At 39.2% G+C, this 25,455-nt stretch overlaps 1 protein-coding gene across 24 annotated transcripts in view; it reads right to left on the bottom strand.

The window, feature by feature from the left end:
• The window catches only part of NRCAM (neuronal cell adhesion molecule), a 258,232-nt gene that overhangs the window by 152,554 nt on the left and 80,223 nt on the right, over positions 1 to 25,455 (bottom strand). The window contains exon 1 of one of the 24 annotated variants that reach the window (XM_075600042.1): positions 5,363 to 5,522. The exons of the other annotated variants lie outside the window; for them this stretch is intronic. The gene's annotated coding sequence lies outside the window, so the exon portion shown is untranslated. Of the gene's footprint in view, positions 1 to 5,362; positions 5,523 to 25,455 lie in introns of those variants that run through there. 24 annotated transcript variants of the gene reach the window in all.

Here is a 25,455-nt window from a genome sequence, read left to right as displayed (position 1 = left end):
AAGCCCAATAAAGCATTTTTATTAATTGTGGTCTAGTCCTCATTTCTTTCAGTAGTGCACCACCATTTTTGTCTCTCCCTGGGATTTCTTTACTGTATGTATACATTTATTCAGAAATACCAAAAGCTGTTTACATATACTGTATACATTTATTTATATCATTAATGCCTCAAACTACTGCAATGATAATTTATGAAACAGTATTACACCTGGTATCTATGTGGCTTTTAATGTACCAAAATAGTCCATCACATTTGCTTCATATAGGTGGTAAATGTTGAGGCTGTAAAACCAAACAGCTACTGTACCATATCACTGCCAAGTCAATAACCCCTGACTATCTAAGTTCCTTGTTAATTACAAGGTAAAAATATACTGGAGATCTAACCCTTATATAATCAAAAAATATAGATATAATTCATATAACAGATATAATTCATATAATAATAACTTTATTTCATATAGCAAAGGGACTCAAAGAGCTTCACAATTACAGTATAGAGCACAGTACGCAGCACATTGGAATATTACAGGCACAGTCCCTGCCCAGATGAGATTCCAATCTATGTTTTTGGTGCCTGAAGATTCAAAGGAGGCTTTAACACTAAACTAATTAAAAATGGCATTAAGAGTTGAATAATAATTGAAATAAAATGCAGTAAGTATTATTTAATACTACAGAACTGATTTATTTAAGAACAACAACATAAGATTTGACATGTTTTGCTGCTTTAAACAATATTTTCACCATTGCATCATTTTAAATAAGTAACAGGTGCACATAAAATGAGCCTTCACTTTACCTCTGCATGCTCAGTGTACTTAGTATTAATGCGTTGATGACCACAATGAAGTAAAGGCAAATAAAGGAACATTTTGACTGTATTCATGTATTTTGACTTCATGTCAAAAAATGGAACTGTGGCCCATCTGAGAAAAAAGCCAAAGAAGGAAGATGAGCGGGGGCTGGATTTTAGGAATAAGGACTTGGGAAGAAAGCCAACAAGGGGTGAATTTATAGGAAAGAACTTAGCATTATAATTGCCATTACTTTTTCAGAATATATGGACATCTACTAAATTAAGATAAATCCATTTGTGGTGTAACTGTTGAATTTTGAAAGTTATCGATTTGCAATTAGGATTTTGTGCATTAGAGAGGCACATTATTCATTTTGGATTATGTTACTGCAGATGATGTTACCTTAAAAGCAAGTGAAAGCTTTTTCATAAATCCGGACACACAAGTTGGTGATGTGATTTTATTTTTGGCTTGAGAAGAATCAGAGACTATAGTGCAATGGGATGAATTGCTTATATTCCTCAGTTATACTTTTTCTAGAGCAACATCTGATCTATCTTCCTTTCATCCTGAGGTATTTTAGATAGTGGAAAGAGAACAAGCTTGTGCAAACCTCTCCCTGGCATTAAGGGATGCCCTTTGGCAGAGCTCCTGACATCACATGAATGCCCCTGGAGACACTAATGCTGTGGACCAAATGCTTCTCTGTGTTCTGCATAAGTGAGGAACACTGAGTATTAAATTGTACATTTAATCTTTTATGCTCTTGTAGTGTACCTATATTAATATTTCAGAGCTATGTTTTAAGAAGAGTGGGGCCTACCTACAATTCATCTACAGTATTTAAAAATTAATTTATATTCTTTTAGCCTTAAGGAGGAATGTGCTATTTTATTTTCATGATGACGGTATGTATCATCTACATAAATATCCTTCTCTTATGTCTACATGCATGGTGTGACTTTTAATTACTATATGCAGAATAAGTTAATTTTCATCATCATAAAAAATGGTATGTGGCATTTACATTTGTGGCAATGATCCCAAAACAATACTTAATAACACATACTTTGTATTTTTCTTTTCACTTAATCCTCTGACTGTCAGAGATGACAGCCAAGAGCGGAAGGTATCCTAGCAAAGCAGCATCTCTAGTGGCCTCCCTAGCCATAGGCAGGGGGCGGGGGGGCATCATGACTAGGGGGGTCTGGCCTTCCCCTTGCTGGCCCAACCCCACACCTCCCTCCACGGCTCAGGGGAGGTGTTCCCAGAAGGCCTACTTAAGGCCAGGCTGGCGGGCAGCACTGCCTCTTTTTGCTGCCCGCCAGATTTGCTTGGGTGCTGCTCCACTTTTATGGTCTGTGCTGAACTTAACTCTTCCGGGAAATGTATAGGGAGATGAAAAAGAATAGAGATATAGGTCAATCAGTAAGGTCTGTTAGATTACATTTTAGGTAGCAAACAAACCAGAAGGGCAAAAAGTAACTTAATATATAAAAAACGGCGACATGTTTGTAAAACCACAAGTCCAATTTTAATAAAGTATAGATCAAGGGATTTTAATTAATTATACTAGTGTTTTGCACCCCATGTAATATGGGTTTCCCTGTTACATTGTTGCAGTAAATGCAGTCACTTCTAAACCTCTTTGACAGTGTTACCTTTATGTTGCACCTTGTTTGGGAAAGAGGTGTAAGAACTGTCAAATGTAGGATTGGATTAGAACACGATGATCTAAAACTAACATTTGCACAATTTGCTGCCCCCACCAGTGATCAGAAATACACGTATATATTTATATTTGTACGTAAACAAAACTGAAATATAGTGGTAATTACATCTGACTATTCATTAGAGTGTTAGTAATTGCTCCCTGGTATGTATTGTGGAATATGTAGCTGATCACAGCTTGGCATGTGTTTCCTGCTAAAGCCAAAAATACCAATTGCACAAAATAGATGAAAATACTGAAGCTGTGCATCAATTCAACTGGATTCACTAGATTCAGCAACTTTGCTGTGAAATCCAATGGTCTCATTTTATAGTCTTCATTGCAGATAAAGAAAGTTACAGAGGAAGCCTAACTATAGAGCAGATCCTCAGAAGTCTGCTAATTGTTAACGGTTACGTTATCTCATTTTAACGTATCCATACCTGTAATGCATATCTCCACAGGTGCTTAATGCTATGTTGTTTAGGTCATTTTCCTTAAACATAAGGGAACCTTACATTTTAACAGCCCGTAGGCTTCTTCATATGCAAATCATATAGTAATGAGCACTTTACCTACTAACCGAGATCCTCAGACCTCCGTTACTGTTAACGTTATGCTAATAACGTAATGATGAAAGTGAATATTATATTTTTTTATTTGGCGTACAAATATATATATATATATCTATATATATATATAGATATATATATATAGATATATATATATATATATATAGATATATATATATATATATATATATATATATATACACACACACATATATAATTTATGGTATGAAATATGAGTTTACAGTATGAATCTACATATGAGAAAATTATTTTCAAGGAGACAGAAGTAATCACAATAATATTTAATTACACAGTGCAGGCAATGTGTGTAAAAAAATGTAACATGTAATATTCAACATAAATAACTATATACATTACAAACAATGAGAAACATATATAAACATATTCACAAAGTACACCTGGTGTGGTTGGGGAAGAGGTTTCGGGCAACGTGTCCTGCATTTCCCAGGTCAGGAATATAGCAGATCCCACTAACTGGGCAATGCTGGTAGTTACAGCTGTGGCGTGCTAACACTCCCCAATAACGTTCCTTCCCAATGCGCATGTGCAGTGTATTTTTTTAGGCTATGGTAATCCCCTTTCATCCAGGTAACGTTACCTTGGTTGTTCTGCTAACGGGCCTTACTTTTGCATATCATTACCCTTGAAGATACCCGTTAATAGGGAGGAAAATAAGGGCTGCTCCCTAATTAGGTAAGGTAACGTTATTTGCCTTATTTAGCGCACTTCTGAGGATCCAACCCTTAGTTCTAGAGAACATGTGTGATAATGTATGTAAGAGCAGATTTGAATTTTGCAGTATGCATAAACATTTGCCAACATGCAATTTTCCGTATGTTTCGGTGTTAGATTTTTGCATGATTTTGCATAAAACCTGAACCAAAAACATGGCAATAGTTCTAAATATAAAAAGTTTTGGTTCCGTATAAAAACTATACTACAATTATGATCATTAAAGGTTAATTTTTAAGCATAAAGACTTTCAAAAAAACAATAGTATAAAAATAATTTAGCAACATTATAAATACAAAACATTTTTGGAATGGTTAAAAATATATCTTAAATAAGGAATGTAAATGTTGCTTACATGTTATTGCAACAAAAACATTGACATTTACAATATATAGGAACAAATCCAAGTGAAGTATGCATTAACGTATATTCATTGATGAGCATTCATTTCAACACTGAAGTCATTGCAGAACTTAAAAATTGGACCAATGAAAAGATGGCTGTATAAAAAGTACCGTCACGATTCTACTTAATAAACATCAAATAAATATGTCATGACTAATACTGAACAGGACAAACAGCTGAAAATTTAGTGAGACTTAGTGAATTCCTACAAACAATCCCACCTCCACTTAATGCACTTACAATACCCAAACTAAAGGCACATAAGGAGGCATACATTGAAAGTGAATACAGTTCTTTATTTCTCCTGATGTCCAAATAGCATGATGGATTATACCAGATACAGCAGTCTCCGCTGCATTTTGCTATTAGCGTTTTCAAAGCAAGCATCCTATTGTTTTTCTGAAAAGGGACACTTTGAAGCAGTTTCTCAATGAAGAGAGCTGTAGAAAGGCTGCAATTAAGAGTTTAAGTAAATGCCTTTGCAAGAGTTAAGTGTTTTCTGCTAGCATGTGAGATACGGTGAGACAAGCAGGCTGCTGGCTGCTTAATCATACTGTAGGAAACCATCAGAAGAGGTTTAGATTCTCCTGTGCACACAATCGCTTACAGCTCAAGACAAACGTGAACAATTTCCACAGCTACTCAAACAAGGATTCTTGACTAAAGAACTTGCAAGTAGCAGTCTTACAATCTCAAAAAGAAAAAAAGGACTAGCTATAGATATCACTACTTTAAAACATTTAGAAGATAACCTTATTTGTTGCAGTCAAATATTATTTAGAAAATCCACATCACTAATATTGTATGATTTATTTATTTTTTAAATCCACACTTGAAATATGTCTACCGTTTCAAAACAATTTAAGCAAACTAAATGAAATGAGTATCAATTTACACACACGAAACAAAGGATGATCAAATTGAAGGACTTGGTTGTATACAAATAAATATTCTCTGAACTGGAACATCAGAGACTGTAACAGTAGAAAACAAAACATTAATGTAAGACAACAATCTCATGTACAAGATTTTACAAACTCTTCCTGATCGCCCAACAAATATATTTCGCTCACAGGCTAAATCAACTAAACTTATCTAAAAATTAAAATACAATAATTACCACGTAAATGGTGATCGTATCTTTCCAGTTTCTGTAAATCTATCAAACTGATAAAACTGTGCTCTCACGTTGTAATCCTGTTGACAACACTGTGCTGCCGATTCCTGCTGCTCTCACATTGTAATCCTGCTGACAACACTGTGCTGCTGATTCCTGCTGTTGGCTGCGTGTGCAAAAACATGTAGAAAAGGAGGTGTTTCAGCAGCCAATCAAACTGCATTTGGACCTCCCAAGCTTCTCTGAATGACCAGCACAGGCTTTGTGAAAATACAATAGAGGTTAAACATTTCCTATATTTTATTTTCAAATCAACATATCAGAGCTAGGTTTCATTAGACTTTTGCATGTTTTACATGCAATCTGTTATGAAAAAGACAATGGTCACCACTAGACTGAAATCACACATATGAAACTAGATCTAAAATCAACAATGTGTAACAAGTTTTTATGTTACTGAATTCTCCCCTAAGCAAAATGACTGTGTACAGTGCACTGGTTCTCTTGGCTATTCACACCATTTACAAAGCGTGCAAAGAAAACAAAACAAGATACACCTACAATGTGACAGCTGCATGCTGAAACTTCAACAGGAGGGGACAGTTCAGAATGATCAGAATTCTAGGTAATGGTAAAATCCAAAACTACTCACTGTGCACAGGTGACCCACTGTGAGTCAATAGTTCAATGTCCACTGTGAGTCAATAGTTCAATATCTTGGAAGAGAGGTTTCAAAATCTCATAGGGTTCTTCTTCAAGGTTTCAAAAGCTCTGCATGCTATTTTTTCATCTATAAAGAACGTTAATGTTGGTCCACTAAAAGGTATCACAACCTACAATGCATATGTAAGTATATAGGACATTATTTTCAGATTTGTAGATGTGTACAGAATCTCAGAAGATTATGGCAGAACTTAAAAATATTGTTAATAATCACAAAGATGGTTTACTTTTAAAATAAAGTATCACACATTACATATTAGGAAGAAGATCCTCTATATCTCCAATATATTGTAGGATTCACATACTGTACACCTGTCCAAGTTGATCCATATACAGTAGAATTTTTTTTATCTCTAGGGATACTGTAACTTATTTTCATCCATGGCAATTTATATACATATGTATGAGCAGAGTAATTTCTCTTCACTTTTTCTGGTTGTTTTCTAGGCTACACAAGCTTTTGCAAAAATATTATTTCACACGTTCGAATGTTTGGTCAGATGTGGTCTGACAACATGTGCTTGCAATGGTTACTGCTTAACACTAATATATCACATATATATGAAGCCTCTATGAGCTTCTCTCAAATAATTGTTTGTTAAAACTATTTTTAAAACGTGCACAACCAAAATATAATTTGATAGCATTTTATCAGTGAACATATTAACAACATCCTGTAGTGTACCAAATTCATACTGTATCCTTGTTTGTGTTTATTTCCTGGAATATCTCTCCCTTTTTCTTTAGGACAAACCTGGAAAGCAATAAGTTGCCGATGGTTCCAGTTTGTTAAATGACCACAGTTTATTTTTGAAAAGTGGTAACTTTTCTCTATTTCAAAAAGTGAAATGGCCAAAAAGACCTGTGTCTCTACATATTTTAGGATGGGCATATTGATTTCCATCTTATTTTGTATTTAAGCTGGAAGCATGTGGGGCATGGTAGTTTTGATCTTAAAGATATAGGGCACGTATAGGATTTTGTACTTGGGTAGCATGGAGGAAGAAGGCAGGTCTGATTATGCAGCCTGATTGACCAAGCCTAATCAGAATTATTTCTGCACACTGCTTCACTACAGCAGTAGTCCTATTAAACACTAAATGCTTCTAGAGACCAATTCGTTTTAGACTTCCCACTGAGATCTATTCCTTCTAAAACAGTAGCTACCCAGAGAGATACTCAAAACACAAAAAAAATGGGGTCTCCTTGTTTAACGGACATCTCAAAACCAAAGTAAAATGTGTCAATTTATGGCAGCTATCATAATAAACCAAATTCTTTGTGACCGACTTCTAAAAAGGCTCTTTGAACTAACTCTTTTAACTTAATCATCAATAAGAGTCATTGCTCTTCTAAGCGAAAGGAAATACAGGTGTCCAGGCATGTATATTGCTGCAAGTTTTTATTATAGACACAGATTGTATTTTGTTTGCATATTCTGTACTCTACAAAACTAAACAAACTTGCTTCTCCAGCACATTTAAAGAAGATGATAGCAGATAAGTGCTATTTGACCAATTAAGTCTGTCCTTTTCCCCTACTCGCTACAAAGTGCACTATTATTAATCTTTCTATTTATATGGCTCCAACATACGTATTCTGTTGGGATGTAAAATTACAGAGGGAGGACCATAAAAAGCCAAGTCACAGCTCTACACTGATATTTTATACCCAGAAGCCCCACCATGGGGAAGTCTAACTTTCCAGAATGATAATTAATAACTCATTAAACACACTTAATAACAGCATTACAAAATACATTCATAGATGCATTTAAAGGTACAAACAAACAAAGCATAAAACATTTGCAAATGTATGTTGCATATGTTATATTTCAATAATTCCCTTCCAACAAACACCCCTCAACTACTGTGAACTTACAGGATGATAAAGTTAGAACAGGCAGCACTACCTCAAGGACAATTATTGCTCAAATTGCCACAGATATCCTCCAAGAATTAAACCTCAAAACCTCACCCAGGTAAAATCACTCTTTTACCGGATACTATAATTCATTTGAATTTAAGTTTACTTTTTAAGCATTTAGAATCACAAGATTGAAGAAATACATCGTGAACAAGCTGCTAGCCTCTGAAACACTGTAACACCTACTTTAACCATACACTTGCTTTTTAGAAAACTCCCTTAACTCCTTCCCTGCCAGACTCACAGAGAATTTTAGTGAACTCCCTCTTCTTTTAAATCCTTATAAATATAGCCAGGTCCCCCATGGCTCCTCTTACCTCCTGATAGAGCTGCGGGTGCACCCGGCGAATGTCAGGAGTTGCGGGCGGTTGGAGGGGCAACCGGGTCGCCAGAGCTCCTCGGCGGGATGCCGGTAAGGGCGCCACCATTTTGGAAATTGATGCGCATGCGCAGTGTTAGGCTTGCGCATGCGCAGTGGCCTCGTAGTAGCGGCTGCCATTACAAGAGTGGTGCGCATGTGCAAAAGGCAGGCATAGCGGCGGCATGAAGCTCTGCAGGGGAACTACATTACCCAGAATGCTCTGGGAGTAATGGACATGTGGGGCAAGCACAGCCATTAGGGCTCCAGGATTCCCCTGCTCCCAGCATTGATACATTTGGCGCGCCTGGACCACGAGTCAGTCCAAAGGGGAGCAGAGACAGAGAAGGTAGTGTCCTACGTGGGACCAGACTGATCCTAACATCAGCCGGCGGTACCCTGGTGCTGGAGCACCTGGCAGGTATCACGCTCAACAAATGCACCAACGATTCACACACATTTTGTGGGTAGCGCTACTGCACACTTTGGGGTGGGGTGTGGTTCCTGTAGACACTGGGTGGTTGAGTGCCCAGGGCACCTCAGTACTTAGTGGGAAACCTCACCCGGTGTGGACAAGGTAGTTGGACAGTGGGGCACTGTGTGGGGATAAGGCCTTGCGAGGCCTGTTTGATATGCGTTAGTGTGTTATTAGTATATCTATGTTCAGTAAACCTGTTATTATATGCTCGTGTTTGTATTCCTTGTATTGGGTCCTGTGAAGGGGTTATCCAGCGATACTAGACTCCCTCACAGGTAGAGGCGCCGTCACCAGAATGAATCAGGTACACCCTAGGCTCCCTGCAGCGGAGGATCAGGCTTCCTGTGAGCCGATCAGGTAACACACCACACGTAGTCACCCTAGACACGGGGGAAAGGGGGCTACATAAATAAGTGGAAGTTCTTGGCCCTGTCACAGTATTGTTTGTCAAACTTCTATTACTGTACATGCTTGATTAGAATGTAAGCTCTTTGGCAGGCACATTCACTGTGACTAAGGCATTGACAATGAACATTGGGAAACAATGAGAATGACAAAGGGGCAAGCGCAGGTCCTGGCTGTGATTATGCTGAATCGGCTGTGATCACTCATAATGACTCTAGATAGCATGGCAACCAATTTTACAATGTACAAGATACATCTTTGCCTGGCTTAACTTGTTGCATAGTCCATCAGTCTAATTATAACATCAGCAGCATGTTTCAGAGCACTGTCTCAATACTCAAATATATAGAGAGAACATGTAACTGCAGAATGTCACTGGAAAAAAAATAACATTCTAATGATACATTTTCTCCACCCAATCTGAATGTACTGTATGATCTCCTGCTGTCTTCTTACTGTAACCTCACATACTGTACTTTTCTTCTCCAATTCCCAATTTGCCTTTCGCATCTTCAATTATAGCTTGCATCTTTTACGGATGATGCAAAACTGACAAACATTTCTCTGCTTATTTTGCCAAGAACTTCTGCTACCTTTAACCCTATTAACCACCTAATTCCACTTCCGTCGCTTTATAACCTAGACCAGTGATTTTCAACTGGGGTTCTGTGGACATCCCTCAAAGTTTTTGCGGCCGATAGGGGAGGGGGAGAGCTGGGACAACTGTTTCAATTGTCCCAGGCCCGGCGGCTCCTCCGCAGCAACAGCGGCTAAGCAGTAGGCCAGCGGTCACTGCAATCCCCTGCCTCCTTCGGTCGGTGCTGGAAGTCTGGTCCAACTTCCACCCAACCGTAGAAGGGAGGGACAAGTGAAGCACGGGGAATTTTTTGGGGGGGATGGTTGTGTGTGTGTGTGTGTGGTGTGTGTCAGTCACTGAGTGATCAAGATGAGGGAGAAAGAGTGTGGGGGAGGAGAGGGGAAGGGAGAGTCAGTGGAGGGGAAGAGAGATGGGACAGGGAGAGTGAGAGACGAAGGGAGTGACAGTCGGGGGGGAGTGAGATCTGAGGGAAGAGACAGGGGGAAGAGAGAGTTGTCCTAGACATTTAGCTTATTGTAAAAACTTGTCAAAATATTATTCTTTGTTCCCCCTTTAGAACAACTATAGATTCAGACCCATTATGTTACAATATATTGTCTGCTTGCTGAATTTCCTTGCTTCCTTCCCTTCCCATGTAATTAATTGAATATATTGCTACCTGCAGGGCCAGACTGGTTTACAATATTCTTACAGTGCAAAGGCTGAGTGTTGCAACACTTGATTTTGAGCCATGCAGATGATATTGTGTCTGTAAAGTACACAATCAGTGCTTTATACTAAACTGATTTAGGCAATCAGTACACTAATTTTGGATGTGTAAATAAATGTAAGCTTCATTGGAGCCTTTTAATTATTATGGAAAGACAAAAAAATAAATGTTTCAATTTTTGTATTTCCACTATAAACTGCATTACGGCAACATGCATTTGTCCAAGAAAATGTATGTACTTGCACAAGATCCCTACACTATAACCATAGTGCCCCCGGTCCAAACATTAACCCATACACTCTGATTCTTTGACATAAACACTAACACCTGTACATGCACACACACGCCTGTGGCACGCATGGACCCTTTAAAACACACACAAACACAGACCCATGTACACAAACACGAGATCCCTGCAGGAGGAGATATGGGGCACAATGTTGTGGAGCACATTGGTACTGTCTGTGAATTACAGACTTATATGGCTGTACCATGCTACCTAATTCCCAACCTGCTAGTACCTACAAGATACATGACAGCCCAGAAGTGACTACCAAATAGAGTTCACATACAATACTTTCTATATAATTAGTACATACTGTACTACAGTACCCCAATGGGAAAAAAACACTGTTTTTAAAGGGCATAAAAGCCTACAACAGTTAGAAATAATGTGGCATAGCGCTGTACTGGTACTCACTGGTACACAGTAATATTCAGGTTTTTTATTGTGTAAACCCACAGATGGAGAGTATCTAATGCTGATCACTATGCATTTGTAAAAATCAGTTTTGAAATACCTATTTGTTTTCATTTGCTGTGGCCTCCCAATCCTCTTTCTTGTATTGCTAGCTTTGCTATTTCGTTTGAGATGATTTTCTATGTTTATCCAAAATAATATACTACAATACTTGTGGGACTGCACTTTGTAGTTTTTGTGCCGGAAGTACATTGGTTGACTAATCTTAACTAGAATTTCCAACACAAAATACTGAAACAGTATCCAGTATCAGTTAATAAATGACACCAAATACTCCAGAAATCTTTGTGATGATTTTGCCTGTGATGATTCAATTAAAGAAAAGTTCGTTAAAATAATTACTTTTCTATCAATCAGTTCCTGGGAATTAAAGAAAATAGACTTCTGTAGCTAACTACATTTCCTCAAGAATGACACACAATTAGAAACACCTTCAAATTACCCTGTTTAATTTTACATGGAGGACTGTAGCATTCCTGTAGCACATCTAGAAAGTGTGTGTATATTAACCTCTTTACTCCAAGATCAAAGAATAAAAGACAGGAATATGCCATGAAATCTTCTGATATTAGGATGCTCATCTTTTATTTCATCTAGATTTAGCTTGAATAACCAGGTTTTCACTTGCTTAAATTCAATTACAGATTAACTCTTCAGTATATGCCATGTTTCAGTAGCGGTGGAAGTGTTAGCATCATATTGTGGAACATAAGACTATCATGACTATAATTATTAGGGCACTTATCTGTTCTAGTTGGCTCTCATAAAAACATAATAGATTAACAGTATTGAGGTTGACCATTTACATAGAGAGAGCCATGCACCAGAGAGACGCCGCCGGCAAGTCGTAATGATGTGATCATTCCTCAGTGATGAGATGATCGCGATGTCACCACGTTGACATAAATGGACGAGGAGGGTTCTCCTCCTACCATTCAAAGCAAGTGTGATCCCCCTTAGAAAACAAGCAAAAAGGCATGATGGTAAATGAATGTCATAAAAGAGGGCCTTTACTCACATGCACATGAATGATGTCTGAGCCACGCTATAGTTTTTAAGCCTTTCCGTTTTGCTATCATTTATTGTGACGTCTAATTTTAATGCATGTTCTGGCCAGTAAGTGACGAAAAGTACTTAAAGTGATTTATTTCAAACATGCTATACCTAACATAATAAGTCTGGAATGCATTTATCCAGCAACATGATTTGAGGGACACCAGTCTTATGAGGGCACACATGTAAGCATGTCACATATGTTATTTAGAATGTAAGTGGCCGGCGCATCAAAAACAGATTAGTCCCATAGAAACATATATCTCCGCCTGGACCTCTGCACTGTGACTGGGCATTAATACAGCATCCCTTGCAGGAGACAGGGACTAGTACCAAATGCCCACTGTCACACATATGTAGTACATAGATTGTCCCATAAGCTGACTTATATAATAGCATGAGCCCACAGGGGTAACTTACTGTTCAGCTTCCTCTCGGATCCTCCAGTGCGGTCCTATTGCGGTTCCTCGAAACGGCGTGCTGATCCACCAACAAGATGAACAAAAAGCAGAAAGAGCAAAAAAAGGCAGTGCACTGCCAAAAAAGCAGGATGAGGCTCACAAGTACAATAAAAGGGTTTATTCCATAAAAGGATCAAACATCACCCCCAGACAGCATCAAAAAGCACCACACGAACGCGTTTCGGGCGTGTGCCCTTTATGAAGGTGTATATTTAGTGTATTATAAATGTACTGTATTGTCACTTACCAGGTCTCTCGAGAACACCTGAATCCACAAAGCCAGGTAGTCCCACTACCAGTGAACAGGAGATCACTGGGCTTACTCGCTCCTCCATCCAGGTCAGGTGCAAGTGCTCAGTTGGGCCTCCACTTGTCCTCATGGCCAACGCTGCATGACAGACATTTTCTTTTTCTCTTTGGCCACACTGTCTGCCCATCGCTTTTTCAGCCTCGCTATGGTCTGGAGAGTATTGCCCAGCGTGTTAATGCACTGCAGAAAGAGCTCCCAAACACGCTGCTTTTCTGTACTTGTGGTTCTCTGACAGCCACAACTCCTTCAATGAGGATCTCCAGCTCCTCATTATTAAACTTTCGGCTCTGGGTTCCAGGTGCCCCAGCAGTAGTAGTATCCCCAGCAGAGGAGGTAGAAGCCTGGACAGCGATCCCTACTGTTTTGCAGATGGAAATGGCTGAGGTTTGCTGTTTGGTGTTATTTAAAATTGTAACATACTCATGGGCCCGGTATTAAGGTCACGCAAATACATAACATGTTATCAACTAACGTGCCCATGGAACGTTCTTTTTAGGCTACATTAAACCCTGTTCATCAAGGTAACGTTTACGCTGGTCGTTTTGCTAACGGACCTTAATTTTGCATAACATCATCTTTGAGGATACCCGCTAATACGTAGAAATTAATGTCCGCTACCAACTCCGGAAGCATTATATTATTTGCACTAAATTAGAGCACTTCTGAGGATCTTCCCTATACTGTAGTTAGGCTTCTTCCAAGAAAGCTATCCCCTAAGTGAAGGGCATTAGCACTTTATGAGGTATGGTGTAGCCTTGTACTAATTAAATTAAATAAACAAAACATTATCAATGTAGATGAGTGATTTTAAAGTTGGTTGGAAGTGATGCTCAAAACACAGCTTACAATAAGAAACCACAACCACAAGGAAAGTACAGAAGTACTGTAGATACTCACCTGAAAAAAAATGGTTCTAAAAACACACACCAATCAATCAATGATAGTAAGTGAAAATACTGAGAGGGAAAGCTTTTAAGAAGTGTACTGTACATGAACTGAATGATCTGGATCCTAAACTCTTACAAGCTTTCTTCTTGAGCCATTGCAAAGGCTCATTACAAAAAGCACTTAACTGTGAATCAAGTAACATACAGGTAGATTCAAAATTCACTCATCGTGAGCTTGCAAAATTCACTCTTCATATCTCCAGAGATGTTTTGCTATTTTAGGACTATGTCTGCTTTACCCTACTTTGAAAGCACTGAAACTGTTCATACAGATGTCTTTTCCAGGAAAGCCAACAGGAGCTAAAAGCATACATTGTCTACATACATTAATTCTAGAGAGATTGTTTCACACCCGCTACTTAAGGTACAGTAGGCAGAACAAAGAGCACTGACTGCATATGGAGACAAAAAGAATGTGACAGTGTAAATGTGTCCTCAATACAATGTAAAAAATCATCTTTTAGTAGTTAATCTTAACATAATCTTCCCAACTGGTTGAATAATATTTTATTGACCATTTTAAAGCAATGCATAAGTATCTGATGTCAATTGTTTGTTTTTCAATTGGGTATCTATTAACTTCATCAAAATTAATGAAAACATATGTTCACAATCGGCACTATCCTCAAAAGAACATCAGCAATCTGGTATAACTAATACATTTCAATGCAACAGCAATAACTATCCTGTGAGAACCAAAATAGACCATATAAACCAGCAGGAATCACTACAAATTCATCATTTCTGAATCCTGTCAGCCAGCACTTTCCCCACGATAAATAAAAACATTTTATAAACACAGAAGGTGTGTAATCTAAAACATATTTAACTACTGGATTAAAAAAAACAAACACAACAAATAATAAGAGCATCAGATATTTGAAAGGGTCCAGTGCTCAGAAATATCAAAAGAATAAGAGCATCCAGAACACACCACCGGTGATGTAATACCCTTTATAAAGCATAAATAATTACAAATCCAATATACGCAGTCACAATTCAAGTGCTTTGAGCAGAGCACATTGGTTGGGGTTTCAATCTCCAACGAAGTGCCTGGGATGTCCACTAGTGTCCAACTATCACCTTCACCCCGATGCTTTCCATCTCCTCACATGGGGTGTCAGATGTCCCTGCTGGGGATGCAGGCAGATGACCTCACACCTCAATTACTGAAGTAGGACTACATTGGGGCTGCAGATATGTCATGCGAATTTTACAAGTTTCACTTGATTCCACAGTGTCCCTCAGCATGAGGGGACTTACTAACATCATGCTTAAACAAGTCCGAAACATCTATAGCTCCCAGAACACACCAGAAAGCAATGCAAAAAGGGCTAAACCCTATACTGGATGGTTTCTTGGGGCAACACGGTATACACAAAGCCAGACATCCCTGGGCTCCTGTAACACATACGAGAAGGGATAGACAAAACAATACAAAAGAGGTAAACCATGCACCGGATGACTTCTGGGGGCAATGAGGTCTGCACAAAGCCAGGCAAACCTGAGGCTACCAGAACACAAAAGACAAAGAAGCACAAATGCACATCCAATATGATAAATGATTTAGTTAATTACTATATGTTTTTTTCAGTCATCAGTATGGGTCATTTAGTTAAATTCTTTGGCCAAAATATGTCAAGCCGGCAACCATGTCAAGGAAGACCCCATCTGTAGGTCAAACACTAACAATTTTGTACTGTGCCTTTTGTATTTGTTCCACTGCATAGAGAAAAGACTAAACAAACTAATAATATAAACCAATAGCATGGGAAGCGTGACATGTAAGCAGTGTTAAAAGGGTTACAATTTAGGAGCACTATATGTGATATGTGTGGCTATAGTGCAGTTAAAACTGATTAAAAATCAGAAGTGCCCTAACTAATATAGTGAATCTACAAAAAGTTCAAATATAAATATATACTTCCCACGCAGAACACACACCCAAGGCACAAGGAAATTACTTAAAAAAAACAAAAATTACCCTTACGCTGGTTACTCCCCGTACACAGACCACCAATTACCAAATTCTACCCTATATAACATTCTCTCGGTTTCTGGGAAACACAAAAATGTCAATATAAATTGGGCTAGACAACAAACTTCTCTATATCAGGCAGTGGGAGGAGGAGCTAGGAGAGTGTCTGGAGAGGGAGTACAGGGAAGAAATATGGGAATCCATCCGAAAGGTTTCTTTGAGCATACTAATCAAAGAAAATAGCTATAAACTTCTCTTTTGCTAGTATCTTACCCCGGCAAACCTAAACAAGGTGTATCCGACTTTCTCCCGCTGTGTTTCAGAAAGTGTGGAGAGGTGGGGGGCATGGTTCACACATGGTGGGAATGCGAGGAGATTAAAAATCTGTGTACCCAAATGTATACCATCATAAACAGAATTTTAGGAGTGAGTCTAGCCCCAGATCCCTGGGCAGCACTGCTAAATAGATCAATCCTGGGAATTTCTAAATATCAAGAGAAATGTATTAGCCATCTGCTTTCTGCCACCTGATGTATGATTGCAGCCAACTAAGCAATCGGCTCCTGAAATGTCCTTAATAGGATGTGGAAAATAATGTACATGGAAAAGGTAACTAGGTTCCTCCATGATTCAATAGACAAGTTTACAAAAACTCGGGAACCATAGTGCATATCTATAACAGCCAACTTCTGTTATAGATTCCATGGTCATATGCAGGGCTTGACTAATTATAAGAAATGCTACTCGCCAGACAAAAAAATAAAAATTATATATATATATATATATATATATATATATATATAATAATTAATATCACTCCCCCGTACATCACACACATCACTCCCCACCCCCCACACATCACACACATCACCCCCCTGCACATCACATCTCCCCCCTGCACATTACCTCTCTTCCCTGCACATCTCCCCCAGCACATGAACATCTCTCCTGCACATGAACATCTCTCCCCTGATGTCACCACTGGGGGCGGGACTGTTGGCGACAGGGCGCTGTGATTTTTTATTAAATGTATTTTGTGGGGGGTTGTGTGTGTGTGGGGCCGGGGGTGAGGTAATGAATGTGGGGGGGTGGGGGGAAAGTGAGAGGAGAGAGGCGGGAGAGTGAGAGGAGGGGGAGAGTGAGAGGAGAGAGGGTATGATGGGGTAAGAGTGAGACAGAGTGAAAAGAGGGTGCTCACGAGGTTTGAAATGGGAGGGCTCACAAGACCGCCGATAGGCCCCGGTCGTAACTCTGGTCCTGGGCCCCGGGAAATCTGTCTGTGGCCCTGGCGAACCGGATGCACATAATGACGTGAGATGCCTCTCACCCTCCTGTCCCTCACGTGCTTCAACCTGGATCAGTAGTGGCCAAAACGGACTTGCCCCAGAAAGATATTTCACGTTTTTTGCCCAACGGTGGAAATTACAAATGAAACTGTTTTGCACACAACAACAATGAAATACATTTAATAAATTGACCTATTACTGTGAGATGCATTTTGTTCCCCCATGTATTTTTTTTCCTTTCCCTAATTTTAATTGAAGTTTATCGTATGTTATTGCTCATATATACACCTATTAGTTAGCGGTAGTGACCGCTAAGGTAATGAAGGGGTTAACTCCTCCCGCAACCCTCCTGGTAGGCCTAACCACCAACCCTCGGGTAAGTACAAGCATCATACACCCCTCTACCGCCAACAAACCGGGCACTGATCATTAACTACTTACATTACCTTAGCGGTTAGCCACTAAGGTAAATGAAGCTGGCTGTAAATCTTATTTTTATTGCATGGAATTGAAGCCGGGGATCTCCGGAGATGTTATTAATTCGGTAGAGCTCCAGACACTTTAATCCGATATAGTAACGATACATTTTCTGCTTCATGGTGGAGAGATCAGAATGTGCGCGTTGCAGCCGCGATGTGCATCTCGGAGCTATCTGAAAAGCTCAATTGGTCAAAAAATGCAAGTTTGAGCATTTTTTGGAGCTTCCGCTTGTTTGGTTTATCGATCGGGAAGAAGCCATTTTCAAATGACTTTGGCATGTTATCAGAGCTCTCTGAATAGCTACATGTGCAAACACGTTTGAAAAGGGATCAAAACTGCTGATAAGTCACTTATCGGAGATTACTGAATAGGCCCCTAAATCAGGAAAACATTTTAAAATGACTCAAACTGGGGCTTGAACCCAGGTCTCAGGGAAAAATAATTACAACATTTCCTTAAGAAGTAAAATACCCAACAAATAACTGCACCGTGGTTTGAAATCACAAACTAGCCAGGCAAAGGGAGTTATTAAATGGAAGGTATAATAAAAACAATCACTGTACCACAATAAAGTTACAGACAAAACAGTATAAAATAAAGAGGGAGGAGGTGAAAAAAACTAGCACTTACAAACGCAGAGTTTGGTGTCCATGGGTAGGTGAAGGTCCATGGGGATTCTTGTAGTGAAGGGGAAAGATAAAGACAACAGCAGCAGAATGTTCCCCAGAATTAATCTACCTTGGTCAGCATGGCTTGGATCAATATATTGGTCCTAGCCCATAGGGAAACATGGATGTCCATCCTTTAGTCAAACCGGGTGGAGGATATATACATTTCCCACTCAGATGGGATGAAGTATTCAAGACAGGCCACTCAGAACTGGGGTGAGTCTACTCGACTAGAATTACAACAAGGGGCTATAAATTGAGCTTCATGAACCCAGGTGCAATCTGGTCAGGTTAGGCAAAGGTTATAGGGTCCAGTCAGGCGGCTCAGAGAGGAAGCGGGTTGCAGAGTTTACGCTTCTTTTGGAGCTTGTACAGCCTCTCATGACAGAAGAGCAGTAAGGGAGCCAGGCAACCTGACCATGCAATGGTGTCTATGTGCGTTATTACTGCCATCTTGACCCACTCATCAGCTGCCCACCCAGCAACTACAGTAATGGCAGACGCCATTTTGGGGACATGGACCGGTGGTCTGGCACCGGCATCCACATTATGCCCTTAGCCAAACAGCTATATACCGTATATAGGTAGCATTAAAATATATTACTGGTGGCTTTCTTTCATTTTGACCAGGCATTTAGGGGTTGATACTGACAGGGTAGAGAGCCACAGGCAGGGCTTCACCTTTATTTTTATATCCAGCTGCTCTCATCATCACAAAAATTAAAATAAGATGGATGTAGCTGTTGTGTGTGTATAAAACCATCAGTGAGAAATACACTATCCGGGAGTATCCTAATGTCTTTATGTTCATGGTTTGTTTGCCTATTTTTAATAAAATTCCATTTTAACCTGAACTAGTATTCTTAATTATTCTTAATTTTATTAAGGAAACGGAAAGAAGCAGTGGATGAGGAAATCGTTAGCTACCATGCATCAACCTGGGCACTCTATTTAAGAGAGTGACCCGATGTGCTATGCTCGAAATGTCAGTGCATATCAACTTTGTTTTAATTTACAGTATGCTTAGTAATAGTTATTACACCAGTGGCGGTGTACTCTGTTTGTTCTACTTTTCATGCTTTTATGCCACTCGGCAGAACTCTGGGAATACTACTTAAAGGAGAAGCACCAGTCACCTGCTTACAGACTTTTATTAACTTTATTGTGTAGACCCAGGGGGAAGCGGTGAGGAAACGGGGGACCTGGTTACATAAGCTTAAACATTTTTGTGGTAATCCATTTCAGCATAGCGTGATCTATTTCATTTCTGGATTAAAAAAACAATGATATAAATGAAGATATTTGTCTCGCAACAAATGATAGAAACCTACAATGCACTTTTTGTCGTAGATCAACCTGAAACCTCTTGACACCTTCCGTATTCACCTTACTGCTCATACTGTACCAGCTCTAATACTGCATATATATGCTATTTCTAGAAAACGGGCTGTAAGCGGTCTTTCAGCAAAGAAGATGCCTTACGGAGTAACACTACTTGGTAAACATAGCCCTTTATATGTTGAAATTTGGCAACTTTTATTTTACAGTACATAGGTATACAAATAGGTTAATTCATCTTTATGTTTAAGGACCTTTAGCCTAATATGAACCTCCATTAATAACACAATTTTAAGTGAGTAAAACTGAAGATCAAGTAAGCTATGTGCATATGGGAATGGAGTTAGGGTATTTGCAGGTTTTGTTAAAACAATAATATACAGTATATGGAGGTAGCATTAAATGATACAGTATGGCTACTGAAGGAAGCTGCTATCTGCAGCATGTTGTGTCCATGCTCAGTATTTCTGTTATATACCTGTGTTCAGAGATTTTTGTGCTGGTTAGAGTTCATGTGTGAGCAGTGGTGGACACCATGATGTGCTCCAAGGGTCACATGTAATGGGCATACAGAACATTACAACAATACACCCGCAGCGGGGAAGTTGCAGCCGCAGGTAGAAGCTTTCCCCCACCCCCTCCATGCAGCTGCAAAATGTTGCTCTGCTTCTTAGGGAACTAATGATTAGAACAGGAGAGGAGCAGGCAGTACAGTATTTAGAAGTACAATGTCTAGGGAGTAGGGAGAAGCTACAATCCAAAGCAGAAACGTTCCCAATACCTCTGCATGGGAGAGAGGGAGAGAGATGCTCTGACCAGCAGTTGGGGACAGCTTATGCTAAGTTTGTATCAGTTAGTCCTGCATTCCACTTTGAAATACTAGTACATTTCAAACTATTCTTAATGGAACCAGAAGATGACAGCAACAGTTTTCTTTTCTCTGTAGGTATGTCCCTTTAAGTAAAAGGAACGCCCTGTAACACTGCGGCTAAGTGCTTCTCCATTGCCCATCTGTTCAGCAGCAGTGAAGAATACTGACATTTATCATTTAGGAATAATTGAACCCACGATTAGTGTGTAAAAATCATATATTTTGGTTATCCTAAGTATATCTTCATGATTTATTTGTGCATTTCTATGACTGAAAGCACAGATACATTCACTGACCTGTTGCTATGGAATTTTCTTCTCACAGCAAATATCAAAACCACTGAAACCACATGGAAGAAATGTAATGGTCACAGTGCCAAGAGCTGTTCATTTCAACATAATCATAATCATAGTCCCTAGCAAAGGAAATGTACAAACAAAAGAATGCAATCTAACGGATTTCAAACAGAGGTGAGAAATACGCTTATTTAAAAATAATGTAGCTCTGAGATATGAGAATATGTAAGTAAACATTTTATAAATCTAACACGAAACCATAGTTTGAAGTATAGAAACATTATTTAAAATTCCGGATGAGTTCTTTATTACTTTTGGCAAGTAATGTGAGTCTATATATCAAGCTTAGATTATAGCCAGCATATAAGCAGTTCCACAGAATATGTAATAAGACACCTTCCAGCATTGGAAGACATTTTCCAGAACACTAAATGGGCCGTAAGCTGTCTTCTGGCACTTAAAACGTGTGTCTTTTCATAGCATCACATATACACACACATATATATATATATATATATATATATATATATATATATATATATATATATATATATAAATATATATGAATATATATATGTGTATATATATATATATATATATATATATATATATATATATATAGTCAGATAAGGCAGTTGGCCCTCCAATAGGTGCTGGTAAGCCACAGGTGCACGTCCCATATAGAGAATGTAGTTATACGTTACCGTTCCAAGGATTGGTAAACAAGAGACAGCACTCAATGTTGAAAATCAAAGTGTATTAGTGAAAGCAAAAATACATCCAGAAACCCAACGTTTCGGTCCTACAGAATGGGACCTTCCTCAGGGGGATACATATATATATATACACACACACACACACACACACACACACTTTTATTAAGGTTATGGTGGGTAAGAAAAGTGACAAAAACCCTCCACAGTAAAGCATAAAGCAACTGTAAATATTCCTGTATATTCATATGCATGTCTTAGACAGGTCTGCAACACTGTCTTTCACAATTATCACCCAGCACACAGCACTTCCACTGCAGCAAGGGATTCTGGGAAATGACATGCAAATGAGCACACAGTGCCACCTTTTATCTCAAACTCACATTACAGGCATACCCCGGTTTAAGTACACTCACTTTAAGTACACTAGCAAGTAAGTACATCTCGCTCAATAGGCAAACGGCAGCTCACACATGCGCCTGTCAGCACGTCCTGAACAGCAATACCGGCTCCCTACCTGTACCGAAGGTGTGCGCAAGCGAGGAGACTATAGAGACTGTTACAAATGCCTTATTTATATCAATTATGCACGTATATGACGATTGCAGTACAGTACATGCATCGATAAGTGGGGAAAAGGTAGTGCTTCACTTTAAGTACATTTTCGCTTTACATACATGCTCCGGTCCCATTGCGTACGTTAATGTGGGGTATGCCTGTACATGAGCAACCCTTAGCCAATGCATGCTGCTTTAGACACAGCTTTTAAGCAAGGGCTTGGGAGATGCATCACCAGTCCATGGGACAACTAATATATATATATATATATATATATATATATATATATATATATATATATATATATATATATATATATATATATATATATATATATATATATATATATATATATATATATATATATATATATATATATGAAAAAATCATCTCAGTTGGCACACTGTAAACATAAGTAAGATGCTGATGCTTGCCCCATATGCACATGTAAAAAGTAGAATTTACCAGATTGGAGTCCGGAAAAAACGAGACAGCACACAGTCTTAGTAGTTCCAATGCAGTTGTAATCAAAGTAACATGGCACCACCTCCAACGTTTCGGTACACTCAACGTGACCTTCCTCAGGGACGTGCAATAAGTGAATGCTAATCCACCACCTTATATACCCAAACAAATCAAAATTAAATCAAACTCACCCGTGTAGGGGCAACATTGCCCGCGAAACCGCGCTGCTGTGACACGCATGCATCTGCTGGAACGCATCGCCATCTTGGATTTACCAAAACCTCCCCTTCAACTACGGTGGCCTCAATGGTCTGACTACAGGCACGATCGCACATGCGCGGACCCGTCTTGTCTCCCTGGGTCATGACACGCAATGTACTACTGACACGCATCGCCATATTACTTCCCAGAGTAGTAAACAGTTGACCTAGCTACGGTGGCCCGATTGGTGCATATTGCCACTATAGTGGCGGTTCGCGCATGCGCGAACATGCACAGGCAACTCAATGCGCAAAATGTAATCTAGCGCAGGCTCTTTATTCCTCAAGGGCTAACCCCACTGTCTACATAACGGCACCCATTCATGGACACGACCTTAAGGACCTGTATGAGGATCTGTGATTACAAGTGCCCAAGCTACATACAGCAAGGCACCTGGCCGATGGGGCCATTTGGGGAGACTATGTTATGCTGGCACATTAAAGCATGTTAGAATGGGTCCCTCTATGATTAAGCAAACAACCAAATACATTGTAACATGCTTTAATGTGCCAGCATAACATAGTCTCCCCAAAGGAATAAAGAGCCTGCGCTAGATTACATTTTGCGCATTGAGTTGCCTGTGAAACGTTGGCTTTCGTGTATCTGTTCATTTCAATACAGAGTATTTTGGATTACACCTCGCTGGTTGCTGTCTCCTTACTGGTCTTTGGGCTGGTTCGTATGATTTGTGGATTCCTATGGGACTAGCAACTGCCTTTTGCTTTACATTAGAGTGCTGACTGCTTCATTTATGTTATATATATATATATATATATATATATATATATATATACACAGGTACCTACACTAATATATAGTGTGTAGGTACCTGCATTATGGGTATGCCTTGACGTGGCATGCAGGCTTATATATATATATATATATATATATATATAAGGCTTAAGACTTACATGAAAAAGAACACTCAATACAAAGTATGAATAATATGTTGCAGACTTCAGGGAAGGTAAAAAAATCTCTAGAAATTCCTATACTATAAGGCAAGGGTGCACAAACTCTTTTCAGTTAGACCCTCAGATACAACATAATGTGCTCTAAAACCAGCAGAAGAGAATTAACCTACCAAACAGAACAAAAAACACAAAGAGAGAACAGTGCAAGACCTCATAGTGTAGTATATAAATAATTTATATTGGCTCATTTAGCAGGTAGGTATTGCACGTACATCAATGAAATAAATAATAGGCATGACATGTTATGGACATGTTACCACAAACAGATAGCAGCAAGGAATCACAGAAGTGGAATGAGTCTCAAAAGAAAAGATCACCACAGTACAAATTACAAAGGATAACTGAACGGATTCCTCTAGTCCTAACAACTCCATTCTCGCAGTACTGAATGTTACCATCAAAGATCTACAACCCATGCTCTCTGGGGATGAAAGTTAAAGAACTATTTTTCCCCAACCACCCATGATAGCCTGCAATCTGTCTAACATGCTTATCAGAAACAGATTGGCATCTAAACAGAATACAGAAATCAAAGGAACACAGCTCTGCAATCAAAATAAATGTAAAACATACATGTAAAGAGATCTACATCACCACAGCTCAGAACAATAAGATCAATATACAAGTACCATTCACCTGCAAATCCTGAAATGTAGTGTATCGTATGAAATACAGAAAATGCATACATATGAATTATGTTGGAGAAATCAAGAGAGCCCTTCAGACAGGATGAATCACCACAGATTCACCATATAACACTTAACTCTATTAACCGTTTGAGTGCCCTAGGACACAGCTACTATGTCATACAGTCTGACACCATGACCTAGGAGCTACATCCCCAAACAACTGCTCGTTCTCTTGGGGGAGTTAGTGTCGAGCACAGGATGCAATCTGCACTGATGACGAACAGAAAGGGCATGTTGCATCTCCTTCCATTCCCTCATCAGTGACTGAGCGATCATGTGACCGCTTTGGAGGATTGGTGACGTGATCGCTGGTGCTAGATGGGCCTTGGCCTCGGTCACTCAAAGGGTTAATTCTCAAATGTTTTTAAAATACACAGGAGAGCAGAACATAGGAATGAATAAATATCCAACTTCTGAATTCTGAAAATGATGGCTTAAACCAATTTGCTGCTTTTTTGACATGTTATGGCAACATTTAGTCCATTTCCTGCTTCTCTGTTTAGAAAATGTGTGAGCATAATAGCCTGACACCTTTTCCTACTGCTGCTATTCATCCACCTCTGACACCTAGCATACTTAGTGCCTGCTAATTTATGATAATCTCCTCACCACTCCATTTGAAGACTCCCTACTGAGTTGATGCCCACCCCTACTCATCACTGTAGAATATATGGTTGCTAAAGGAGTTGCTCAGTGAGGAAACACTGATAATGACATCACGTTTGAAGCAGGGGAGTCTGGTTCAAATTCCAATGTTGGCTCCTTGTGACCTTGGGGCAAGTCACTTTATC

The sequence above is a fragment of the Ascaphus truei genome, chromosome 5, assembly GCF_040206685.1.
Source record: "Ascaphus truei isolate aAscTru1 chromosome 5, aAscTru1.hap1, whole genome shotgun sequence".
NCBI classification, from domain to species: Eukaryota; Metazoa; Chordata; class Amphibia; order Anura; family Ascaphidae; genus Ascaphus; species Ascaphus truei.
Note: the sequence above shows the minus strand (reverse complement) of the source record. Positions and strands in the feature narration are given on the sequence as shown.